The 18,568-nt window shown below is 41.6% G+C and overlaps 1 long non-coding RNA gene across 1 annotated transcript; it reads left to right on the forward strand.

Moving 5' to 3' along the window:
* Positions 1 to 138: 138 nt before the first annotated feature.
* On the forward strand, positions 139 to 15,138 carry LOC309835870. Its single transcript, XR_014298058.1, has 4 exons — positions 139 to 216; positions 786 to 1,011; positions 13,804 to 13,894; positions 14,139 to 15,138. It is a non-coding gene; the product is annotated as an uncharacterized lncRNA (long non-coding RNA).
* Positions 15,139 to 18,568: the final 3,430 nt, after the last annotated feature.

Here is an 18,568-nt window from a genome sequence, read left to right on the forward strand (position 1 = left end):
AGGTTCTCGCGAGGAGACGCTCGAGAATTTATAGACGACCGGCGTGGAGGGCGGGGCGTCTCTCGGCGCAGGCGCACTAGGCGGTGCGGTGCGGGGGCCCGGCGGGCGCGCCTGCGCGCTGCGTCCTGGGAAAGGGCGGGCGCCGGCGTAGCGGGCTAGACGCTGAGGGACGGGCGCGCGCGGAGGGGCTGCTTGAGGGAGGCGGACGCCGGGAAGGTAAGGGTGAGCGCGCTCTGGGAATAACCGTGAGCCGCCTTCGCGGCCAAGGGATGGGATGCGTGGTACTACAGGCGCTAACGGGAGAAGGCTGGCAAATCTGACTAAAGTGAAAAAAAAAAAAGAAAAAGGCTTCTCAGAGAAACAAGCCGCAGGCCCGGAGGAGACGCCCGAGAGGCGTGTGGTGTCTGGAAAGCTAGTGTCCGGGAGGCCCAAGGACTCCTGGAGAAAAGCACAGACATCCCGGTGGGAAGTGGGCAGAAGAGTTGGGCAAGTGCTTTAAAACGGAGGAATCCAGGTGTCCGGTCAACACAGAAGGCGTTCGGGCGCAGTGCTAACCCGGGGACGCGTTAAAACCACAGGGACTGGCTTAGGCTGGTTGGATTTTAGACACACTGCACCCGCTGGCTTGGCGGAAATGAGACGCTCTGACCTGCGCCGTGGGTGGACCGCGGGGATCCTCTGACGCTGGCGGCGGCGTAGGCCGTGCGCCCACTCTGGGCGGTTGAGGGTCGTGAAGGTGCGTGTACTTGCGATCTAACAATTCCGCTCTGTGGTATTTACTCTAGAGAAAACCTGGCTCAAGGACACCCGGAGACGCTACAGGAATATTCCTGGCGGCGTCGTTAATAAGGACGAAGTCTGGAACCCCCCCTCAAGTGTCTAAGGCGACGATACTTCAGTGAATTGTGGTAGACCGTGCAGCAGCACAACTACCCAGCAGCAGTGGGTGGCATACGGCAACCAGGACGAACGGACTGTTGCGGTGGCCAAGACGTTCGTTCGTTTTTCCCGGTAAGCTGTCTCTAGCAGTACCTAGTTGTCTTTCACTTCATTGGAAAGTTTTGTTAGATTGTATGTGACAGCTATCATATCAGCGTGCATTTAAAAAAAGACTTATAAAACTTGGTGAATTTTTGTGTAGCCATCTTACTGTTGAAGATGGAAGGAAAAAAAGCAATATTTTCGGCATGTCATGCTTTATTATTTCAAGAAAGGTAAAAATGCAGCTGAAACGCACAAAAAGATTTGTGCAGCGTGTGGAGACGGTGCTGTGACGGATCGAACGTGTCAAAAATGGTTTGTAAAATTCCTCGCTCGGGTTAGACCAGGGTTAGACCAGTTGATTGATAGCAATCAAATCGAGACATTAATGGAGGACAATCAACGTTATACCACGTGGGAGATAGACAGCATACTCAAAGTATCCAGATCAAGCGCTGAAAATCCTTTGCACCAGCTGGGTTTTGCGAATCGCTTTGATGTTTGGGTTCCACATAAGTTAAGCGAAAGACACATTATTGACCATATTTCCGCGTGCGATTCTCTACTTAAAGATAAGGAAAACGTTCCGTTTTTAAAACAAATTGTGACGGGCGATGAAAAGCAGATGATGTACAATAATGTGGAACGGAAGAGATTGTGGGGCAATCGAAATGAACCACCTCCAACCACACCAACATCACTGGAGTTCATCCAAAGAAGGTGATGTTGTGTATATGGTGGGATTGGAAGGGAGTCCTCTATTATGAGCTCCTTACAGAAAAACCAAACAATTTCAACAACTATTGCTCCCAATTAGACCAACTGAAAGGAGCACTCGGAAGAAAAGTGCCTGGAATTAGTCAACAGAAAATGCATACTCTTCCATCAGCATAATGCAAGGCTGCATGTATCTTTGATGACCAGGCAAAAACTGTTACAGCTTGGCTGGGAAGTTCTGATTCATCCGCTGTTTTCACCAGACATTGATTGCACCTTCGGATTTCCATTTATTTTGGTCTTTACAAAATTCTCTTAATGGAAAAAATTTCAATTCCCTGGAAGACTGTGAAAGGCAGCCAGAAAAGTTCTTTGCTCAAAAAGATAAAAAGTTTTGGGAAGATGGAATTATGAAGTTGCCTGAAAAATGGCAGAAGGTAGTGGAACAAAAGGGTGAATAGGTTGTTCAATAAAGTTCTTGGTGAAAATGAAAAATGTGTCTTTTATTTTTGCTTAAAAACGAAGGAACTTTTTGGCCAACCAGTAGCTACACGAAACAGCATGAAATTCGCAAACATAGTTCTGGGTATACGAAGACAAAGACAAAGGAATATTTACTGTGGGAATCCATTTTAACATCCAGAAGTAGGCAGTACTAAACTATGTTGTTCAGGGTGCATTTCCAGGTGATGTAATTATAAAGAGAAAAGCAAGGAAGTAATTACTACAAAAGTCAGAATGGTAGTTACCTCCGAGCAAAGGAGGGGACTGTGATCAGGGAGGGTCAGAGGAGGTGCTTCTGGAGTGTTGAGAACATTCTATTTTTTGACCTAGGTGGTGGTTACTCAGTTGTTTGATTTAAAAGTATTCTTTATAAACAGTGCTTTCGTGTTGTGCATACTCTTCTCCATGAATGTTATTTCTTGCTATTTTTTAAAAATAGCACCTTAAAGAAAAAACGAATGCCTATGAATCAGTAAGGAAAAGACAATCCAATAGAAAAGTGGGAAAAGACATGATAGGCATTTCATAGGAGAGAAAACACAGATTACATGGAAACATGGAAAAGATGCCCAACCTCATGAATAATCATAATGCACATTTAAACCACAATGAGATAACATTTCACTCTACTAGATTGGCGGGAATGTAAAAGTCTGATGACCAAGTGCTGGCAAGGATTTGGAGGAAAGGGAATTATTATGGGCTAGTCTCATCCACTTTGGAAAAACCAGCATTACCTAGAAAGACTAGATATGTGCACCCCTTAAGACTCATCTATTGCACTCCTATTAGTATACTCTAGGGGAACTGTTACACATGAGCACCAGGCACCATGTTGAATAATGTTCTAACATCTTTATTCATAATAACTAGAAACAATCTGAATGTCTATGAAGACTATTTATAAAGTGGAGTACCATAAAGACTTGAAAGTGAACGAATGAATCAACATGCTTTTTGAAAAGGTAGTATAAAAAAAGCAAGTCACAGAAAACACAATAAGATTCAATTTATGAAAAGTTCAAAAATAGGAATGCACCCCCCCAAAAAAAATACTATATAGGGAAGCAAACACAAGTGTTAAAACTATAACAAGAAGCAAGGGGATGAAAACACTAAATTCAGGACAGTGTTACCTCTGAGAGTAAGCCTCATGCAATTTTGAAGGGCATCCAGGGAGTTTCTAAGGCACTAGTAATGTACTCTTTCTCACTAAAAGCGGCGTGGTTTTTCATTCTTTACATTGTAGCTATACATTTTAGATTGTCTTTTATGCATGTGATTTACATCACTGTAAAAAAAAATTTTTTTTAAGTTGGTTAGGGATGGGACCTTGCATGCATTCAACTTTTTAAAGCATGATACTTAAATTTCCTCCCCAGTTCTGATTCCAATATTAAATCTTTTTCAAAACCACCGTAGTATAAAAATACAGACACATGAGGGCACTCTAGTCAATCAGTTAAAGGGAAAACATTGAAACTGAAAATGAAGAACCTCACAACCTTTTATTGGTGATATTGGGGAGGTTTAGTTTCTTACATATAAGCTCTCATTTTGAACCTTTCCAAATAATAAGCTCTCATCAAAACAGAATTTCCCAATACCTTGAGTCAGTGGAACTATAGTTTTATCATAGAACAGTTAAGGTAGTTTTTCAGGCATCCCTTAATCCACCTCACTTGGCCTTCTAGGTCCAGCTCTGAACACACGTTTTAATATATAAGTATGCATCCGTTCTCTTTTTCTTTAGAATTTACTCAAATGAGTATTACACTTCCAGGTATATACTGAAAAGAATTGAAAGCAGGGACTGAAACAGCTATTTGAACAATGTTCATAGCAGCATTGTTCACAATAGTCAAAAAGTGGAAATAACTAAGTGTCAACAGATGAATGGTTATGAATACTATGGAATATTATGCAGCCTCAAAAAGGAATGAAGTGGACTTCCCTGGTGGCACAGTGATTAACAATCCGCCTGCCAATGCAGGGGACACGGGTTCGATCCCTGGTCCGGGAAGATCCCACATGCCTCAGAGTAACTAAGTCCATGTGCCACAACTACTGAGCCCACACACCACAACTACTGAAGCCCGTGTGCCTAGAGCCTGTGCTTTGCAACAAGAGAAGCCACTGCAAGTGAGAATCCCGCACACCAAAATGAAGAGTAGCCCTCGTTCTCCGCAACTAGAGAAAGCCTGCGTGCGGCAACGAAGACCCAACACAGCAAAAAATAAATAAAATTTTTTAAAAAAGGAAGTAAATACTGGTACTTGCCACCATAGTGATGAACCTTGAAAACATTATGCCAAGTGAAATAATCCAGACACAGAGGAGCAAGTATTGTATGATTCCACTTATATGAGGCACCTATAATTGACAACTTCATAGGTACAAAAAGTAGAATAGAGGTTACCTGGGCCTGGCAGGAGATGGGACTGAGGAGTTATTATTTAGTGGGTACAGAGTTTCTGTTTGGGACAATGAAAATTTCTGGAAAAGGACAGTGGTGATGGTTGCCCAACATTATGAATATACTTACTGTTACTGAATTGTACACCTAAAAATAGTTAAAATCATACATTTTATGTTATATATATTTTACCACAAAACTTTTTTAAAGAGTGAACATTTGAAGTATGTGAAAATAGGTCATCAAGCTTTCTTCACTTTTCCTTTTCTCCCTCTTTCTTTTGCATATTCCGGCATTTCAAATTGAGAGAAAGGTAAATTATCCTAATTAAAATCAGAAATATGTAATGTGAAGTTTTACAGAATACTCCTTAGTCAGTGACTATAGCTCCACGGCTATTTCTGATGCTGAGGTTAAGGACAGCTTCTGGTGGCAGGAAAATAGGCATTCATGAATATGTACAAAACATGTTTCTGGAAAAGATTTAATAGAATATATTTTGTATAGAATTTTCTGACTCTTGATAAAAGTTGTGGATTGTAAATTTGAACCTCTCTGGGGGCGTTATTAAACTTTTCAAATTTTTCCTTCATGTACATCTGTGGGAGACCAGGTGTATGGCATTTATAAGCACAATATTTATTTATGGGTTTCTATTTCAGAAAAAGGTGTATGTAAACACTCTCAGTAAAGCATCTGCTTGTTACCAAGAGTAGAAAAAAAATATGCATTTCCATAACCATTCCTAGAAGAATTAAGCCTAGAGGCAGTATAATTATTACTTAGAAGATAGGTTGTTTCATATTCCCCTAAAAAGTGTATTTTTTACAAATGAGCATACGTGCCTGCTTGGCATTAGCACTACAAGCAGTGCTGCCATGAACCAGTCCTGATGTCCCTAAGTGGTCTTGCTGTGTCATCTCTAGTCATTCTTCGCATTACAGCTTGGGGCGGTTGGTAGCGTTTTTTAAAGGCTACTCCCACTACAACACACTCTGAGGTATGGGATTTGGGAGTCCATTTTTTAAGCCCTTCCCTGGTTCTCAGAACCATCTCATTTACAGTACATTTTAAGCCAATGGAACAGAATGACGGGTCACATTTGCTTTTCAGAGAGTTGAAATATCTCTCACTTTTTTAAGTGACCCCCTGTTTTAAGCATTTAAATGATTATATTGAAAATTATTTTTTATATAAATTTTATTTTATTTATTTCTGGCTGTGTTGGGTCTTCATTGCTGCACGCGGGTTTTCTCTAGTTGCGGCGAGCAGGGGCTACTCTTCATTGTGGTACATGGACCCCTCATTGCGGTGGCTCTTCTTGTTGAGGAGCACGGGCTCTAGGTGCGTGGGCTTCAGTAGTTGTGGCAGGCAGGCCCAGTAGTTGTGGCTCGCAGGCTCTAGAGCACAGGCTCAGTGGTTGTGGCGCATGGGCTTAGTTGCTCCGCGGCATGTGGGATCTTCCAGGACCAGGGCTCGAACCCTTGTTCCTGGCATTAGCAGGCGGATTATTAACAACTGCGCCACCAGGGAAGCCCCCTGAAAGTGATTTTTAAACAGATATGCTATTCCTCAAGAGTCTGCGGAGTGTCAACAGTGTATTTGCCAGAAGCAAGTTGTGGAAGGCAACTAAAAAGCTTAAGTAATGCTTAAAAAGCTTAGGCTCTGAAGTTAGATAGATCTTAAGTTTAAACTTCAGCTCAGTCAGTTGCTAGTTGGTTAATCTTGAATCACTTAACTGCTCCAACACAGATTCCTGATCCATATTAGGATAACAGAATACCAAATAACCTGTTATGAGGAATAAATGCATCTAAAATAGTTGGCATAGTGTCTGCTATATATATTAAGCACTCAACAAATGTGAGCCATTGTAATCACCATCATCGTCTTGTAGATTCTGTTTCGTTTTGCAATGAGGCAAGGGGGACAGAATAAGAGGCTAATTTCCCGTCAACTCCCTATATTGCCCAAGGGTAAATGATTTCATGAAAACTTCATGAAAAAAATAGCATTGCTGCCATAATTACTTAATTATACATTTCTGCCAATTCACTACCCTGCACATTCAAATAAAGATGTACTAATCTTGGGATTAAGGTGGTCCAGTGGTTAAGACTTCATGCTTCCACTGCACAGGGCGTGTGATCAATCCCTGGTTGGGATCTTCATGCCTGGGAAGTGGCACAGCCAAGAAAAATAAAATAAAATTTTGAAAATATTTTTATTTTTTATTTTCATGTGGGAAATGGTGGTTTTTTTAAATATTTATTTATTCTTTTATTTATTTGGCTATGCTGGGTCTTAGTGGAGGCATGCAGGATCTTTTAATTGTGGTATGCAGGATCTAGTTCCCTGACCAGGGATCAAACCTGGGCCTCCTGCATTGGGAGCATGGAGTCTTAACCACTGGGCCACCAGGGAAGTCCCCAAAAAATATTAAAAAAAAAAAAAAAAAAAAGTTACACATGAAGAAAGATCTCCAGTAATTTATTTGTTAGTTCTTTGGGATTAGGAAATGTATGTGAATAGATTCCTTTGTGGTATTGATGTCCACCATGGCCTGAATATTAAGATTCTGCTTTATATATATGAGACAGTAAAATATGTGTTGAATGCTTGAAGACATTTTAAAGTGCTTAGATAAGTATCCCAGTATCATAGTCTCACCTTTTAGATTTATATGGCAGTAATAATAATAGTATTTAATCATCACTGTATCAGTTATCTTTTTATTGCTGTGTAACAACCACCTGAAAACCTAGAAGCTAAAGTAACAACCATTTTATTTGGGCTGGTCTCAGCTAGGCAGCTCCGGTCTCGCCTGGTTTCCCTCATGTAATTGTGGTTATCTGAGAGCTCAGCTTGGAGGAAGGGGGTTAGGTGGTCTAAGGTACTTCACCTCCCTATCTAGCTGATGGCTATGGCTGTTGTCTGGGCCATGTGTCTTTCACTTCGTGGTCTCAGGGTTCCAGTAGAGTCAGACCAGAAGCTGCAAGGCATAGTAAGCACTTGGCTCATTAGCTACACAACTTCATTTTTGCCGCATTCGGTTGGCCAAAGCAAGTCGCAAAGCCATGCCAAGAATCAAGGAAGTGGAGAAGTAGACTTTACTTCCTGGTCAGTTATAGCTAAGACACACTACAAAAGGGCATGCACGTAGGATGGAGGAATTTATGGCCATTTTTAACAATCTACATGCTAGGCACTTTACACGTTTGCATGCATTATCTCATTTATTTTTCACAACCATCCTATGAGATGTGTATATTATTGAACCTATTTTACAGATGAGAAAACTGAAACACAGGGATGTTATGTAAGTTAACATTTCTATTTGGAAAATGTTTATTAAGGGTTCTTAATGGGGCTTACCTGGTGGTGCAGTGTTTAAGAATCCGCCTGCCAATGTAGGGGACATCATTTCGAGCCCTGGTCCAGGAAGATCCCACATGCCACGGAGCAACTAAGCCCGTCCACCACAACTGCTAAAGCCCGTGTGCCACAACTGCTGAAGCCTGTGTGCCACAACTACTGAAGCCTGCACGCCTAGAGCCCGTGCTCTGCAACCAGAGAAGCCACCACAATGAGAAGCCCGCGCACCGAAACGAAGAGTAGCTCCCGCTCACTGCAACTAGAGAAAGCCTGCGCACAGCAACCAAGACCCAGCGCAGCCAATAATTAATAAATAAATAAATTTATTTTTTAAAAAAAGTTCTTAATGACTAAAACTATGCTGGTAATAGAATGTTACATTCAAAGGAAGCATAAAATATTATAAATAAAGTAATTCAATTATGTTTTTAAAATATATGCACACAAACATTCTGGGAGGAAATATTCAAAAATATTAACAAATTCTTCTGAGTTGGAAAGTAATGGATAATTGTGATTCCATCTTTTTTTGTTTTCCACATTGTTTATGAGTATATATTTACTTTTAGAAATTAAAAGTAATGTTTAAAAAGTAAATCTCTATAAAAACTCACAAGAAGAAATAGATGATCTGAATAGACCTTTGTCTATTATAATGAATCGATAACTAATAACCTTCTAAAACAGAAAGCACCAGGCCCACATGGGTTCACTGGTGAATTCAACCAAACGCTTAAGGAAGAAAGTATACAAATTCTTTACAATCTCTTCCAGAAAATAGAAGAAGAGAGAACACTTCTTAACTCATTCTGTAAGGCCAGCATTACCCTAATACCCAAACCAGACAAAGACATTACAAGAAAGAAAAACAACAGACTAATATTTATCATAAGCATAGATGCAAAAATCCTTAACAAATAATAGCAAATCAAATCCAACAATGTGTAAAAAGTTATACATTATGACCAAGTGGGATTTATCCCAGATAGGCAAATCAGGGAGCATGATGCCTCCAGCTTTATTTTTCTTTCTCAAGATTGCTTGGCTCTTCAGGCTCTTTTGTGGTTCCATACAAATCTTAGGATTGTTTGTTCTATTTCTGTGAAAAATGCCATTGGAATTTTTATAGGGATTGCTTTTAATCTGTGGATTGCTTTGGGTAGTATGGATATTTTAACAATATTAATTCTTCTAATCCATGAGCATAGAATATTTTTCCATTTAGCTGTGTCTTCTTCAATTTCTTTTCTGAATGTCTTATAGTTTTCAGTATGTAGGTCTTTGACCTCCTAGGTTGAATTTATTCCTAGGTATTTTATTCTTTTTGGTGCAATTGTAAATGAGATTGTTTTCTCAATTTCCTCAATGTCGTACAGCTTTCTTTCCAGCTTAAAGAAGCCCCTTTAACATTTCTTTTAAGGCTAGTTTAATGGTGATGAACTCCTTGAGCTTTTGCTTTCTGGAAAACTCTTTATCCTTCAATTCTGAATGATAACTTTGTCAGGTGGAGTATTCTTGGTTGCAAGTTTTTTCCCCTTTCAGCTCTTTGAATGTATCATGACACTCCCTCCTGGACTGAAAAGTTTTTTTCTGCTGAAGAATCTGCTGAGAGTCTTATGGGGGTTCCCTTGTATGTAACAAGTTATTTTTCTCCTTCTATTTGCTGCTCTGTTGAGTTTCACTGCCTTGTCTTCATGTTCACTGATTGTTTCTACTGCTTCATCTTGTCTGCTGTTGAACCCTTAAGTGTATTTTTCAGTTATTATATTCTTCAGCTCTGTTACTTCTATTTGATACTTTCTTATATTTTCTATCTCTCTGTTGAAATTTTCACTGTGTTCATCTATTCTTCTCTTCATTTCAGCAAGCATCTTTATGACCATTAGTTTTAACTTTTTATCAGGTAAATTACTTATCTCGGTTTCATTCAGTTTCTTCTGAGATTTTATCTTATTTTTTCATTTGGAACATATTCCTCTGTTTCTTCATTTTGCTTGACTTTCTGTGTTGGTTTCTATACAGTAGATAAAACAACTACCTCACCCAGTCTTGAAGGAGCGGCCTCGTGCTGGAGGTGAAATTTGTCATTCAACCCTGCCCCAGCTCTTGGTTGTCTCTCAAATCTTGTGCTTGTCCAAACAGCTTATTATTTTTTTTATTCAAGTATAGTTGACTTACAATGTTGTGTAAATTAATTTCTGCTGTACCCCAAAGTGTTTCAGTTATACATATATATACATTCTTTTTCATATTCTTTTCTATTATGGTGTATCACAGGATATTGAATATAGTTCCCTGTGCTCTACAGTAGGACCTTGTTGTTTATCCATTTTATATATAATAGTTTGCATCTGCTAATCCCAAACTCCCAAACAATCCCTCCTCCCACACCCCTCCCCCTTGGCAACCACAAGTCTGTTCTCTATGTCTGTATGTCTGTTTCTGTTTCGTAGATAAGTTCGTATGTGTCATACCACATAAAAGTGATATCATGTCATACCACATATAAGTGATATCATATGGTATTTGTCTTTCTCTTTCTGACCTACTTCACCTAGTATGATAATCCCTAGGTCTATCCATATTGCTGCAAATAGTGTTATTTCATTCTTTTTTTTATGGCTGAGTAGTATTCCATTGTATGTATGTACCACATCTTCTTTATCCATTCATCTGTCAATGGACATTTAGGTTGTTTCCGTGTCTTGCCTATTGTAAATAGTGCTGCTATGAACCTTGGGGTGCATGTATCTTTTTGAATTATAGTTTTGTCCAGATATTTGTCCAGAAGTGAGATTGTTGGATCATATGGCAACTCTATTTTTAGCTTTTTGAGGTACCTCCATACTGTTCTCCATACTGTTTTCCACAGTGCCTACACCAATATACATTCCCACCAACAATGCAGGAGTGTTCCCTTTTCTCCACAGCCTCTCCAGCATTTGTTATTTGTAGATTTTTTTTACTTATTTATTTATTTTTATTTTTGGCTACATTGTGTCTTCATTGCTATGCGCAGGCTTTCTCTAGTTGCAGCAAGAGGAGACTGCTCTTTGTTGCGGTGCACGGGCTTCTCACGGTGGCTTCTCTTGTTGCAGAGCATGGACTCTAGGCGCACAGGCTTCAGTAGTTGTGGCACATAGGCTTAGTAGTTGTGGCTCACAGGCTCGGTAGTTGTGGCACACAGGCTTAGTTGCTCCGCAGCATGTGGGATCTTCCCAGACCAGGGCTTGAACCCGTGTCCCCTGCGTTGGCAGGCAGATTCTTAACCACTGTGCCACCAGGGAAGCCCCTGTAGATTTTTTAATGATGGCCATTCTGACCAGTGTGAGGTGGCAACTCATTGTAGTTTTGATTTACATTTCTCTAATAATTAGCAATGTTGGGTACCTTTTCATGTGCCTGTTGGCCATTTGTATGTCTTCTTTGGAGAAATGTCTATTTAGGTCTTCTGCCCATTGTTTTTTTTGTTTTGTTTTGTTTTTTAAATGCCTGCCTAGAAAATGCACAGGCAAGAACTAAGTAGATGAAATTTTTTGTGTGGTTTTTTTTTTTTTTAATAAAGGAGGGTTTTCTTTTCTTTTTTATATTTATTTATTTATTTATTTTTGGCTGCATTGGGTCTTTGTTGCTGCACACAAGCTTTCTCTAGTTGTGGCAAGCGGGGCTACTCTTTGTTGCAGTGCACGGGCTTCTCATTGTGGTGGCTTCTCTTGTTGTGGAGCACGGGCTCTAGGCGCGCAGGCTTCAGTAGTTGCAGCACGTGGGCTCAGTAGTTGTGGCTCATGGGCTTGGTTGCTCCACAGCATGTGGGATCTTCCCAGACCAGGGCTCGAACCCGTGTCCCCTGCATTGGCAGGAGGTTTCTCAACCACTGCGCAACCAGAGAAGCCCTTCTGTCCATTTTTTGATTGGGTTGTTTGTTGTTGTTGTGTTGTTGTTGAATTGTATGAGCTGTTTGTGTATCTTGGAAATTAATACTTTGTCAGTCGCATCATTTGCAAATATTTTCTCCCAGTCTGTAGGTTGTCTTTTCATTTTGTTTATGGTTTCCTTTGCTGTACAAAAGCTTGTAAGTTTGATTAGGTCCCATTTGTTTATTTTTGCTTTTATTCCTATTGGGTCGGCAGAGTGACCTAAGAAAACATTGGTACAACTTATATAAGAGAATGTTTTGCCTATGTTTTCTTCTAGGAGTTTTACGGTGTCATGTCTTATATTTAAGTCTTTAAGCTATGTTGAGTTTATTTTTGTATAGGGCGTGAGGGTGTGTTCTCAGTTCATTGATTTACATGCAGCTCAAACAGCCTATGATATTTTTACTTGCTCCCAGTAAAAGGCGTGTGCCAAGACCTGCCATGTCCCAAAGGGGAGGGTCTCAGCACCTGGATTCAGGCTGACTGGAAGCCAGACCCTCAGGCAGCAGCTTTTAAAAGAATGCAATGTATACAGCCCTGTGGGACTGCAAGTGTAAGCCCCACTGGCCACCAGAGCCAGGCTATCTGGAGGTGTCCCCTTGGGCAGCAGCTGCAAAAACTGGGACTCCAGACGAGCGTATAAGCTCTTCTCTGAGATACCAGTGAGCTAGAGAAAGGTAGAGGGAGCATGCCCAAATGATCCACAGCCCACGTTCATTTTGTTTTGTTTTAATAGTGGTCACCCACTATTAAAGTGGTATCTTATTATGGCTTAGATTTTCATTTACCTAGTGATTAGTGATGTTGAGCATCTTTTCATATGCTTCTTGGCCAGGTATCTGGGTTTTAATCTGTTATAGAGTGCTGAATTGTAGCTGTTTTCAGCCAATCCTCGTGTCTTTTGTAAGACTACATAACAAAAATAGCTCACAAACAACCTAGAGACCAGTGAGCTTTTTAAGGTGCCTCAGAAGTTCAGCCCATGTCACTTCAGTTGGGTTGGAGACCTTCAATGTGGCCCAAAGCGTGTAGCAGTTCTAATTCAATCACTGTTTAAGTAAGTGGATGAATACTCAGAAGGATATAAAAGCCTCTTAAAAGAGAAGGAATGTCTTATTACATACAGAAAACTCTAGGCCTACATGGTTCCACTGCTGTGTTCTTCCATCCATTTAAGGAAGAAATGAGACCAACTCTACACAAATGTTTCCAGAAAGTAGAACACTTCCCAACTCTTACTATGAGGCTGGCATTGCTCTGATCCCAAAGCCAGACAAACGCTCTCTGCAGAGGGCCCTCAGACCTCCTTCCTAAAGCACACTGACTGGTACCAGTGGGAGCTGACTGGTGAAGCTGGGCCTGGAGCTCAGTGCTGGAAAGGGGGTGGGGAGGTGGTACAGGCTGGGGTGCTGTGGGAGTTCAGTCAGGACGAGCACCCTGAAAGGAACTTCACAGAAGCGCAAGTTCTCCGGGTCCTGTGTGTGATGCAGCAGGAGGGGCCTCCTTCAGAAGCAGCTCGCTCATGCTGTGCAGTGTCTTTTTCCTTCTTTAAAGTTTATTTTTGTGTCCCGTTGAGTGAAATGCACCTTCCCACTGTACAGAACAGAAGGAATAGTTACTCTGCTTTTTCATCAAATGAGAATTTTTCTGGCAGTTTTGCAGTGATTGACGTGGCTTAGCCATTTTCACACAATTCCTCCCCATTCTTTTTACGCCTGTTTTGTCCTGAGTCCTTAGGTTTCTGTGGTCCCCAAGGTCCATGCACTTGGCCTGCTCCCCTGGCTGTGGAAGAAGAGGGGGCTCCTGCTGTCTCCCCCAGCTCCGTCTGCTGTGCTGCCTGCCAGGTGGAGTGAAGGCCACATGGGACCATCAAAGCCCTTTCCATCATCTTAGATCCTGACCTTCCCATGAAACCTGCCCAGGAGGAGGGGGTGACACCAAGAAGGAGGAGAAAAGCTGGTGGAGTAAATGCTAAGACCTGCAGGTGAGCTTCAAGGAGAGATGTGGGCTGGGACACGGCGAGGACAAGCCCGGAGGTGTGGGCGCCAGGTGCTTGGCCCTCCCTGCTCTTAGCAACTGGCGGTTAAGCAACCACAGGGCTGGGATTTCTGGCAAAGTTTTCTCCATTTTACTCATCTGTGAGGGCTCAGCACTTCTCATGAATTAGTGCATGGAAGGCTCACAAAAACCTTGCGAAGTTATACGACTCTTCTTCCTTTTTCTTTCAGGTGTGGAGACCCTGAGTCCCGGCTGGGAGCCCAAGGATGCAGGCAGGGTCCCAGCGAGGGGGGCTCAAGACGCCTTCCCTTGGCATCCTTGTCATCGCAGCTCAGGAAATGTCCAAGAGCACACAAGGCAGGTCCAAACCCGGACCTAATGCAGGACTCACCCCGCGGGGCACCCACAGGCCCTCAGCGAGGAGCGTGTGCCCCACGGAAGGCTGTACCATGCTTGCCAGGACTGGAGAGGCTGCCTGGAAACACTTTTTTTCCTGCCTTTAGAAATTTGCTTGCACTTTCTAGAAAATATACATTATATATATATATTTTTTTATATGTAAAAATATAAATACACACACATATTCAGATGTCTCCCTTGAAACTGTGATGCCCGCACGTTAGCATTCTCATCTTAAACAGAGAACACTTGGCTTGGGGGTAGAGCTACCTGTATGCTAAATCAGCAGCTGTGGCTTGTCTCGCCCCTTAGGTTTCAGATCTGCCTGGCCCTGTGAGGCACGAGGTTCCCCTGGGCTTTGATGTCAGAAGAACTTGAGGTGCCCTGTCCCTCCCTCGGGTCCCCACACCCTGGAGCCTCAGCTCCTCCATCTCTGCTTACCTGGCACGAGATGCAAAGTGCCCGGGGCAGCTTGGCGCCAATGGACGGAAACTCCTTTAAGCAGCTTCCAGCCTTGGAGGACCCGACAGATCCAACTTTTTCAGTTTTACACTCAATGTGCAAGTATATTGAACATGAATCGTCTTCATTTATCACCCAAGTGAGAAAACATGGGTCTTTTAAAAACCTACCAAATGTAAACTTTTCCTAAGACCTCATCTATACAAAGAAGTAACTACTAGTTGGACTGATCTTTCAAGACCTTTCTCTATGATTACTTATTTCCTGAAATGTTTTATTTTTTATTAAAATAACATGTATTGCACAAAATTCAGAAGAAAATATCAAAGTGAAAGAAGAAATTTTTTAAATTATCCATAACCCTGTGAGGTAGAGTGATAACAACTATGAATATTTTGGTGTTTTTCATTCATTTTGTGTGGATACACATGTATATAAATAAATACGTGCCAATGTGGAATGACATGGTGACATTTATTTGATAATCTTTCTCTAAACATTTCATCAATATATACTACAGAAAAATGCACAACCTCCTTTTATATGCAATACATGACAATCATCTTAACCTAGCATTAAATCCTCTTGTATAGCAGAGTGTAGATTTCCTCTGTGAACCTGCTGCCTCTCCGGGATTCCGGAATTGCCTGAGGTCAAACAACCTTCTGATATGAGTTTCAGTTCTTCAGTAAGATGTTTTCTTTCTTTTTTTTTTTTTTTTTTGGCCTTGCCACGCGACTTGCAGGATCTTGATTCCCCGACCAGGGATTGAACCTGCGCCCTCAACACCTCAGCAGTGAAAGCACGGAGTCCTAACCACTGGACTGCCAGGGAATTCTCCAGTAGGACTCTTATTTCAAGGTCCTGCACTCTCTCCCAGGTCATCTATGGAAACTCATGGGCCTTAGGACCACCTGTATCAGGACCCTGGGGCTCTTGATTAAAATGCAGATTCTTGAGTTCCCACCTCAGCCTTGCTGAATAAGAATGTCTGGGTTTGGGGCCCAGAAATCTTCATTTTAAATACGCCCATCTAGAAATTCTTATGAGCATTAAAGTCTGAGTGACCCTGGCCTTTGCCCACATTAATGTGAGCATTCCTTCTTGGGGTGTTGTTTTCCAGAATGGTTGAGGAGGTATAGCCCTCGCATTCTTCATGAAAGGGGCTTTGTGTTCCTCAGTGACGCCTAGATTGTAGGGTCTCTGCTTAACAGGAGGTTGTGTGGAGATGAGATGCCTTGGTGGCGGGGGAGACGAGCCGGCTGCATTACCTACTCAACCACTTTCACCCCTCGGAGCCTGGATTTTCTCGCTGCAAAACGGTGGTGAAAATAATTATCTCATGGGGTTGCCCCAAGGATTGCATGAGATAATGTTTGGGAAAGTCTCTGCAAACCAAAATCTGCTCTACAATATTATTCTTGTTATCCACAGCACAACACTTTTCCCTCTCAGCCATGGGGGGTCCTGGTTAACCGTTGCTCCTACACGTGATGCCCTTATACAGTAGCCACTAGCCACATGTGACTTGAACATTTAAAATGTGGATAGTCTGGGGGATTCCCTGGCACTCCAGTGGTTAGGACTCCGTGCTTCCACTGCAGGGAGCCTGGGTTCGATACCTGGTCGGGAAACTAAGATCCCACATGCCGTGCAGTGTGGCCAAAAGAAAAAAAAAGTGACTAGTCTGAATATTGTTAGGGTTTTTTTTTATATTTATTGAAATAGAGTTGATTTACAAAGTTGCATTAGTTTCAGGTATACAGCAAAGTGATTCAGTTATATCTATATATATATATATAGATAGATAGATATGTTCTTTTTTAGATTATTTTCCATTATAGGTTATTACAAGATATTGAATATCGTTCCCTGTATTATATAGTAGATCCTTGTTGGTTATCTGTTTTATATATAGTAGTGTGTATCTGTTAATCCCAAACTCATAATTTATCCCTCCCCCCCTTTCCCCTTTGGTAACCATAAGTTTGTTTTCTATGTCTATGAGTCTGTTTCTGTTTCATAAATAAGTTCATTTGTATCATTTTTTTAGATTCCGCATATAAGTGGTATCGTATGATACTTGTCTTTCTCTGTCTGACTTCACATAGTATGATAATCTTTAGGTTCATCTGTTGCTGCAAATGGCATTATTTCATTCTTTTTTATAGCTGAGTAGTATTCCATTATATATATGTACCACATCTTCTTTATCCATTCATCTGTCAATGGACATTTAGGTTGCTTCCATGTCTTGGCTATTGGACATAGTGCTGCTATGAACATTGTGCTACATGTATCTTTTTTTTTTAATTTATTTTTGGCTATGTTGGGTCTTCGCTGCTGCCCACGGGCTTTCTCTAGTTGCAGCGAGTGGGGGCCACTCCTTGTTGCAGTGCGCAGGCGTCTCACTGTGATGGCCTCTCTTGTTGCGGAGCACGGGCTCCAGGCGAGCGGGCTTCAGTAGTTGTGGTGCACGGGCTTCAGTAGCTGTGGCTCGTGGGCTCTAGAGCGCAGGCTCAGTAGTTGTGGCACACGGGCTTAGTTGCTCATGGCATGTGGGATCTTCCAGGACCAGGGCTCAAACCCGTGTCCCCTGCATTGGCAGGCGGATTCTTAACCTCTGCGCCACCAGGAAAGCCCTGTCTTTTCGAATTATAGTTTTCTCCAGATATATGCCCAGGATTAGGATTGCTGGATCATATGGAAGTTCTATTTTTAGTTTTTTAAGGAACCTTCATACTGTTCTCCATAGTGGCTGCACCAGCTTACATCTGCACCAACAGTGTAGAAGGGTCCCCTTTTCACCACACCCTCTCCAGCATCTGTTATTTGTAGATTTTTTGATGATGGCCATTCTGACTGGTGTGAGGTGATACCTCATTGTGGTTTTGATTTGCATTTCTCTAGTAATTAGCAGTGTTGAGCATTTTTTCGCGTGCCTGTTGGCCATCTGTATGTCTTCTTTGGAGAAATGTCTATTTAGATCTTTTGTCCATTTTTTGATTGGATTGTTTGTTTTTTGGGTTATTGAGATGTATGAGCTGTTTGTATATTTTGGCAATTAATCCCTTGTTGGCTGCATCATTCGCAAATATTTGCTCCCATTCCATATGTTGTCTTTTTGTTTGATTTATGGTTTCCTTTGGTTTGAATATTATAATAGATATACTGTAAGTTAAAATACACACCAGACTTTGAAGACTCAATGCAAAAAAAACAGAAAGTAAATATCTCAATAAATTTTTAATATTGACTACATGTTGAAATAGCATTTGGAGTTAAGAAAAATATATAATTAAAATTTATTTCACTTTTTTTCATTTTTCCTAATATGTGATTTGCACTATATTTTTGTGGGTCGTGCTTTTTTAGAGACCTTTTCAATAAAATACGTGAAGTAAAATGCACAAGTAAAAAAGAAGGATGTCAATAAGTAAGAAAACAACCAACCCAATTTAAAAAATTGGGCCGAAGACCTTAACAGACATCTCAGCAAAGAAGACATACAGATGGCAAAGAAGCCTATGAAGAGATGGTCCACATCACGTCATCAGGGAAATGCAAATTAAAACAATGAGATACCACTCCACCCCTACGAGAAGGGCCAAAATTCAGAACACCGACCACACCCAATGCCGGCGAGGATGTGGGGCAGCAAGCGCTCTGGTCGCTGGTGGCGGGAACGCAGGGTGGTGCAGCCCCTTGGGAAGACCGTTTGTGCACCCCTCCTCGAAGCTGCCGGCCCGGCCGGGCTCCCGAGTGGCAGTCAAAGCACCACAGTCAGGAACCTGCACAC

Source organism: Grampus griseus (genome assembly GCF_964374135.1).
Source record: "Grampus griseus genome assembly, chromosome: 18".
NCBI classification, from domain to species: Eukaryota; Metazoa; Chordata; class Mammalia; order Artiodactyla; family Delphinidae; genus Grampus; species Grampus griseus.